We start from the raw sequence: 8,879 nt of genomic DNA, 5'->3' as shown, positions 1-8,879 counted from the left end.
ATACTGGAGTGAGACTTGAGGATGTGGTTGTTATAAAGTGGTCCATGTTCCTGTAAGTAAGCCAAATAGATTCACATATTCACCAAGCTGGACCTAAGAGAAATTGCTCCTTTAGTTTGTCACTGGAGCCATATTTAGTAGCTATCTGTTGACATCTCCCCAGGAGAAATTCACACAACCTTTGCTTCCACTGTACATGTAAAAAGAAAAAAAAGAGGCATAGTCACATATCTATGATGAGTAAAGCAGCCTGAATTTGGGTAGAGGAAATGCATTTGAGATTGCAAACTCTTACTGATTATAGTTAGCATGGTTAATCTTTTATTGTCAACCCTATTAGATTGAGAAGCACCAAAAAGTTGGTTTTCAAAACACATATCTGAGTGTCCCTAAAGCTACATTTCAAAGAGTGACAGGTGTGATGTTAGTGTTAATTGTCAACTGGACAAATTTAGAATCCTGGTCTGTCGGGGACCATCTTTGATTACTTTAATTGAAGGGGAGGTCCAACGGCACATTACTGCACTTTCACACAGCTAGTGTTTCTTGGTGTAACTTTTGCTACCACTCAAATAAAACTCCTATGAAATTTGAAAAAGCAGAAAAGTAATGCTATGCTTCCAAGATCCTGCTGTGTCAGCTGCCAGCCTCAGATAGAGAGCCATTGAATTTTTCCCCCAAGCATGTGCAGCAAAATCGCATTGTTTGGTCACAAACAAAAAGATTCAAGACAGTCTGTGAGCTTGGACAGGGATAGAAGCTATTATTATCATCAAGATGCCAAAAAAACGTGGTCTCTGAGATATAAAGTATGCAAAACAAAGACCTGAATGAAGGGAGGTCACATTTAAAGATCTTCAAAGCAAATACTTAGGTTATAAAGAAATAGATAATGCAAAACTTTGAGGTGAGAACTGGGTGGCAAAGCAGAAGTAAGGATGGAATGAACTGAACTTCAGCAAGATTCCTTTAGTTTTGTAAGTTGTGGAAAGCATTTGGAATTTTATTTAGAGTGAATGGAAAGCCTCTGGGAAGTTCTTGCACATGCAAGGGCAAAACCAAGAAAAGGCTACAATGAGCACATAGAGACTAAATAAGGGAAATATCTGAGTACAAAAATGTATGCAATTGAGAGTAGAAACAGAAGTCTAGATGAGTAGAAGAGTCAGGAAATAAAATTGGTTGTTCTCATGGAGGATACCCAAATATTATGGAAAGATCAGTCTAGAAACCCAGTGTTCAGAAGCTAAGGCAAGGTTAGTCTTCCCTCAGTAATCACCTGTAACACCAGCATTCATAGGTTTGAACAGGCTGCAGGGTGGCTATTTGACACATGTTCTTCATGCTGACCAAAAATCAAAATTGCAAAAAGATGAGATAAATATGATTTTGCCTTTAGGAGTTTCTGCATTAAGTGTACATGAAGATGCCCACCTCCCAAGAGCCCTAAGAAGACTTTGGTTTAAAAAAAAGTATGTAGGTTGGGCCTATGCAAAACACACAATCAATCTAACCAATTTGAATTCTGTTATGCCATGAATACTTTTTAGTGTATGTATATCAGGTTAGTTCACAGACCATGCATTATTGTTTATGTGAAATTCCTGATTCAACTTAGCTGTCTGGTATTTTCATTCTCTAAATTAGCAAATAACTCTAACTACTGGTAGAGAGCAACTTCAACCCGAAATATGGCTTAGGGCTACCACAAATACATTTTATGAAACATGAGAACCCAAACTGGTTTTGAAGAGAACAATGTCCAGATCCTCATTTGAAAAAATGGGGAAATACTTCATAATAAGCCAGTAAAGAAATGCCTATTCCTACCTCCAAGGCAACATCATTTCCCCTTATAGAAGAAATATTTTCTGGTGAGACCTTTCAAGCGCATTACCCTGAAATATGAAAAACATGCTAAATGAAGGTGTTAATTCAAGCTACACAGGATTGAGAAAAGTGAAGCACTTGGTAAACTTCTTGTAAGTTTGTGGTCAAACTGATTCAGATTATGGGTTTGGTCAGATGATTATCATTGAAAATAGATGCCTGGGTTTTTTTACACATAATCCAAGTAATTCAAACAACAAAGAGGACTGATATAATCAACAACTTGTTTTTTATCTTCTCTTATTTATGGTTCATGTCAATTTAAAAATAGGATACAGTCCTTAATAAGCAGTATTTCATCTAAGTAAATAAAGATATTTATCTATGAGTATACTCATTAACAAAAACAGATTTCATTTTTTCTTGATGGTACATCAAATTTCTATTATATTTAGATTTGACAGTTAGGACAGAACAATTCATTTTTTGAGTAATGATTGCTCAATCCAGAATAAAGGGTGCTTCAAAACTTCCGTTTTCACAAGAAATGGGAAAATAACCAAAGTCAAATGTATGCATTTTGTTGTGTAGTATAACACTGTGATTAACAGTTCCTCCAAGCATAGTGGAATAGAAAGTGATTTTAAAGCCTGGGAGGGAGTAGAATGGAAGAAGTACAAATGATGAAGATGCAAAATTTTCTCTGGGAAAGCATGCCTTGTAAATTTTATTAATTATGATGGCTGCTGAAGTCACTAGATATTTAGGCAGCATTTAGATGCATCCAAATGGTGAGATAAGTATTTTGTATTTCATTAATATTTACAAAATACCTCACAAATTGCATCTTGTATCAAATTGTGTATTTTGCTACCATTCAGGTTTCAAGGGAATGTTTTACATTTCTAATTTAAAAATACCAGGTGTTCTATGTGTTTTTATGGACATTATTTACAGGTCTGACTCGGGCATGTTAGGGGCTTTATTAGTTGGCTTTGAAGCCAAGGCTCAGATTTTCTTTCAATTTTCCAAGTTCCCACTATGATTATTGTTGTAGGATCTTTCCACAGGAAGAATGTGGAAAACAAAACTATTTTGAGTGGCTCCCAAAGTAAGCTCTGGTTTGGCATCAGTAGTCAGTAGAGGAATGATTAGTATAAAAGGATTAAGGCAAATATATTCATAGAATCCTGGTGATTAATAAACCATAGCTGATGTCCAGTCCAACAAGTCCCAGATGCTATATTAAGCTTTCAGAGGAAGGAACATTTTTCTGTTTTGAACAAATAACTCTCAAAGGCCATGTTTCATCTCTATAGACAATACATTACAGACATTAGATTTTGGCACATTACTACCAAACCAAAGAAACTGGTTCATGAAATGAAGCAGAACTTCAAGCTTGACTTTGCTATGCAAATTGCACTGTGTTGCAGCCAGCACAATAATTTGTAAATTATGGTCACAAACACCAGAAAATATAACGCAAGACATGGTTAGTTAGGTTAAGGTTAGGATAGGTTAGGAATAGGTTGCTAGGCGAAGAAGGGGTTAGAGTTAGGATTAGGTTAGGTTAGGTTAGGTTATGTTGTGTCTGTGTTAGGTTAGGTTCGTGTTGGTTAGGTTAGGTTACGTTAGGTTATTAGGTTAGTTAGTACTATGCCTACCTACACCTGCAAGCTTGGTTTGTTTTAAAATGGATTCCAAAAGTTGTTAAGATACATAAGACTAGGCCTCAGTCACAATCAATCAACAAACAAATACCAAAATGATAGTAAAAGCCAAGGTATGTGTACTTGATCCAAAATAATTTGGGCAAATTTCCAGGTGATATGAGATAAAATATAACCCAAGCAGCAAAGAAAGTAAAGCCTATATACCAAGCATAAACGACTCAAGAAGATTGCTTTTGGGGCTCCATGGCTTCAGAAGGCTTAGTTCATGTTTGTTATTCATGCTCAGAAGAACATCATGACTTGAGTGTGAGTGATGTAGATCTGTTCTTCCATAGGGTTTAAAGAACATAGAGAAGTGTCAAACAACCCAAGGCTCCTGAATCAAAACCTCCATTTATTCTCTTACCTCCTCAAGTTCCCCCCCAAAGTTTTCCTAAAATAATCTTGCTTGGTCTCGGATGCGCCTAAAACATGAGACCAGGCGTTTAGACTAAATATTAACAAGGTCTAGTTTCTAACAGGTTCCAGAAAGTTCTTAATTATCATGATCCCTCAGTAATGTTCCCAAAGCTGGTCTTTTCCTTGATACTTAATGTTATTTTGAGCACTGTTTTTATGGCTTTCCATATTCATCTCAAGTATTCAGCCAGGAAATCAAAATGGAACTAGCTGGCTTAGCAATGAACAAGATTGTTTCAGAACTTGTGGAAGTACCCTCTTCTCCAGTCACCGTAAGTTTCCTACTGGGTGCTTGGGGAGTAACTTGAAACTGTGGAAGAAATGTTGAGGGTTGTTTTGACAACTTGGGATCAAGTCAGAAATGATGGTTTCTGCAAGTTTCAGCCAGGTGTGTGTGTGTTGGAGCTGGTTTGTTAAAGGATTACATTTTCAGGAATTGTAAGGTTTTAAAATGACCACACGAGATGTATTTAAAATTCATTAGAAACTGGTAAATGTTATTGATCATTCATGGTTCTTTTTTCTTTTTCTTTTTTCTTTTCTTTTTTTCTCTCTTGTCTCTCTTCTCCTATTTTATGAGAATCACTTGTTAAACATTTACCAAAGCACACGTAAGCTCACTGAGAGGACACCTCATATCATGCACCCTTAGTGCGCAGGCAGGCCATGACCCAGAAAGGTAATCAGGAGGTAATGACTTATAGAAGTGATGTTCTAATGAAACAGCTGACAGCAATAAAAAGAATGAGAAGGCCAGAGGGACAGCTAGGGTCTCAGCCAAGGAAAGCCACAGTTAGATGAAAAGAGAGGCCCATCCTCTTCCTGGAGTCCCCTCAACCCTGCAAGGTATTATGTTGCCAACACATATTTCAGAGAGATTTTATCCAAACTGCCTCCAGGTTAGGAAAAATGCACAAAGAAGTTCTAAGATGCCCCACACCCAAATAAAATCCTTTCGATGTCACACTGGAAAAGCTTTTACCAAGACTGTTCAGTTATCTAGCTATGGTTAACAGACCTGCTTGGTATTAGTGCTCTGCTTAGTAATTATTATTCAGCTTGTCTGAAGGTTTATTAACGCATACAGCTTTTGAGGTAACAAAAATTATTTCACCTGCTTCTAATCCTCAAAGTTATAGATTTTATTGTCCTGTAATATAAATCAATTTTGTATCTAATAGGAATTTATTTATATCCTTGAAAAGGTATATATATATATATATCCCCAAGCCTACAAAAAGCAAAGCTTTTCCAGACCATTTTAACATGGACTGAATTTTAATTAATATGTTAATAAATCTTCAACATGTGTATTCATATGGAATGACACTTTGAGTGTAGTATTTTCAGAATTTGGATAGCAAAAATATATCTTGGCTTATCCTAGAATAAAACATAATTTGGAGCCTTGTCATGGAGAAACCAAATTACAAGTAATTGTCTACCTCAACAATTCTGATAGCCTCTTATTCTTTTTACAAACTCAGCTTCCCCAGGAATATGAAAGTGACTGTATTAGCTTTGGTAGGATTAGGCACAATGGTCAATCATAGTGCTGTAGACAGACTATCTCTCAGCAAACACAGGTATTGATGTATTTAGTATCAAAGATCTAAATTTATGGTGTAGCCAAGATTCGCAAGCCGACCAAAGGGCTACCTAATTTAAAGTTCTGGAAATGCCTCTAATGTGTATGTCCCACTACCTCTAAACCAATCATTCTTCACAAAATGATTTTACTTGAGTGTGTTAAGCTCTGGATAAATGCCCTTTTCTTCCCACTCCTAGTTCCCCAGACAAGCTGCCCCACAACCAACACTCTGGCTGCCTGAAGGAAATTTGAGTGTCCAACTCAGCTCTATATCTGCTGTTCTATGGAGCGTGAAGGTAAATAGGTGGAGCAAAGCACGAAGAACAGGTAGCTGCTCCATCCCCTCATCCACTGTACTTTAGGGGCTATGGAGAAGGTGGTGGTTTTCACTGGGGATCTTCTAAAGACACTACACAACTACACAAACCTGTGGAGTTTTCTTGTTCAGATTTTTTTCTTCTTCTTCTTTCTTCTTCTTCTTTCTTCTTCTTCTTCTTCTTCTTCTTCTTCTTCACAAACATCCTGAGAAGTGGCATGCGGTGACAGAACCTATTCAGACCCTTGTAGACAGCTGAGTCGTTTCAAGATCCTATTCAAAATGAAGTGTGATGTTTTGTGGAGGCTGAGTAAAAGAGGATAGGCTAGATACAAGTCGTCTGCTTCAGTTCCTCAGTCTGTCTCTCTCACACTGGCAGTCCAGTCTCCTTTTCTACAGGATGCAGCTCCCCTTAAAATAATATCAAACCGCAAGTTAGCAAATATACTTTAAAATGCCCAAAAGGATGAATTATGATGAGAGGTTGCTATGGCACCCTCCTTTGTGCTGGTGAATATGAAATAGCACCCAGGGAAGTTTTGTGTTTAGAGCCCAAATACAGGAGAGTTCTGATTAACACATGATCTCTGTAGCCATTATTTTTGCATGGACAAAATTTAGAACTAGATTGCTGAGATTCCCCACTCTTTCTAAAATTGCCTGCTTCTTGAAGATACTGCCAAGCAAGCCTGTCCTTTTGGATTAAGTGTACAGCATGGTAGTGCCCATTTCATGAAGGGCATGTATGCTACGTAAGGGTCCTACTAAGAACAAGCAAACCCAATTAACAGATATGTGTAAATAATGTCACAATGGAGTACAGATTGTCAGTGGCTATAAGACCCACCATTCTTGAGAATAATTGGAAAGATGTGTCATGTCTCACAGCTGAAATTGCATCAGAAATGTCGGAAGAAGCCATTGAAAATTGTGGCAAGAATTATTGGTAGAGGCCTCTTGTTATCAGATTATGTAAATGTGAGATGTATATGAAATAAACATTTTTGCAGCAAAAAGAAACTTGATTTTCTCATTCTTTCAGTTACATTCAGATGTAGATTGCTGCTGGAAGCAATAAAATACATAAAAAGTTATTATATAAAGTACTTTTGGTGCTTTAAATTAACCCATAACCTCTACTGGAGACTCTATTGCACTTATTTTTGATCAAACCAAATGATGTGGGATTTTTTTCATCTTCAAAGCAGACACACAGAATTGAATTCTTTTTAATCTAGGGTTCTTCCCGGCCACCGGTTCTCAATCTCCGCAAACCTATAACCCAACACAAATATTCAAGCGACTTATTTACATGACATTGTTCTCAAGATTTCGGTACTTTTTCAAGTTTCAGCCTTTAAAATTGCATGTCATCCCATATCAGCAAAAGTCCTCCTGCTCAAAAAAATGTTTTTGGCTCCAGTAGAGAAACAGAATGAGTATTTGGTTCAAACATTATCACTTGTTCAGTTGTTCCACTTTGTAAAATTTTCTTTTATTAAGATTGTGCTAATATGTTAAAGGACATTAATATAAACTCTGTGTGCATGTTTTTCTAATGAATGGCGTTGACAATAAATGATTTTAGAAATTTCAATAACACTTTCAGATAGGATGCGTTAGACCCAAAGAATTTTTGTAAAGAAATGCTAACAAGAATTTGGAAGGTAGTCCTGACCATGAGATCCTGCCTTGCTAAGCTTTCTGTCTCTGTGCCTCTTGGAGGGGAGAGTTTTGCTTGGTCTCAATGCTTATGAGCTCTCAGTGAGGGCAGCAACCAGGAGGAGTCTGCGCCACCTTTTCCGGAGACCCTGTGCACCAGGGTCCCAGATGGCATTTGATGTTTTCCTCTGGAGTCAGAAATGTGGGCAGAGTGTGTAGTCTCTTCTGGTTTCCCAGGCCTGTCTGCCTCTCTGAAGGTTTAGCTCTCCCTCCCATGGGATTAGGATGCAGAAAACTGTTGATCTGGTCCCTTCAGGTCCCGGCAGTGTCTGCAGCACAGGGGACCTGCAGCTCCAGTGCCCCTATCTTCCAGTTCCCAGATGCCGTATACAGTTTCCTCTTGGGCCAGGGATGTGGGCAGGGGTGGGCAGTATTGGTGGTCTCTTCCGCTCTGCAGTCTCAGGAGTGCCCACCTGTCCGGGCGGTGAGCTCTCTCTCCCACGGGGTTTGGGAGCAGTGAGCTGCGGAAAAAGAAGGTTCTTTAATGAGTGAAGCTTAAATAATCTGTGGGTATAAGGATAGATATTTAGAAAAGAAAAAGTACATTGTCTTAGGAAACTGGCAATAGTAGGTTCTCCTCTCTTGTCTATAACCTCTGAAGCCACTGGCTGTCAGCTAGATATCTAGTTAGCAGTTATGATTTTCTTCCTGTTAAGCAGGCCTTAAAGTCCAATTGACAGCTTTTGGTTGCCACCAAGATAAAAGTGCCAGCACTGCACCATTTTTTGGCTATCTCACCTAGCTAATCATTGTTGTGATTCACAGGCTTTGCAGGGCAAGACATGAATTGCTCCTTTTCTTTGACAGCTTGCATAGCACTTTCTGATACTGTGAGAGCCTGAAGAGGATGTCAGCTTCTGCTCAATTCCTTCAGTCCTACGTTCAAACTAGACTGTGTTCAGCTATAGGGACTTACCTTCAAGTTCTGGGGATATCAAAGAGCAAGAGTAATATTGTATATTGTTCTAAGGATCTCTTGGACTCCCAAATTACCCATTTAGATAATCGTTTGTGTCTGTAGCAAACAACACAAAATGGTCAATCCCCTTACATTTCCTTCTATTAATAAGAAAACATAATATAAACAAACATTGACTAGAAGTGACAAATAAAACAAGACTGAATACATGTTTGACTCTGGATTGTGCCAGAGTACATGTGTGCATATAAGTGTGTGTGCGTGCATGCATGCACATGCACACATACACACAAACACACTCACAGAGAGAGTGGGCAAGGACTTGTATTCTCATAACTCTTCTGTTGAGGAAGAATAACATAACTT

Source organism: Rattus rattus, chromosome X, assembly GCF_011064425.1.
Source record: "Rattus rattus isolate New Zealand chromosome X, Rrattus_CSIRO_v1, whole genome shotgun sequence".
Taxonomy (NCBI): domain Eukaryota; kingdom Metazoa; phylum Chordata; class Mammalia; order Rodentia; family Muridae; genus Rattus; species Rattus rattus.
The sequence above is the reverse complement of the archived record's forward strand: the minus strand, read 5'-3'. Positions refer to the sequence as shown.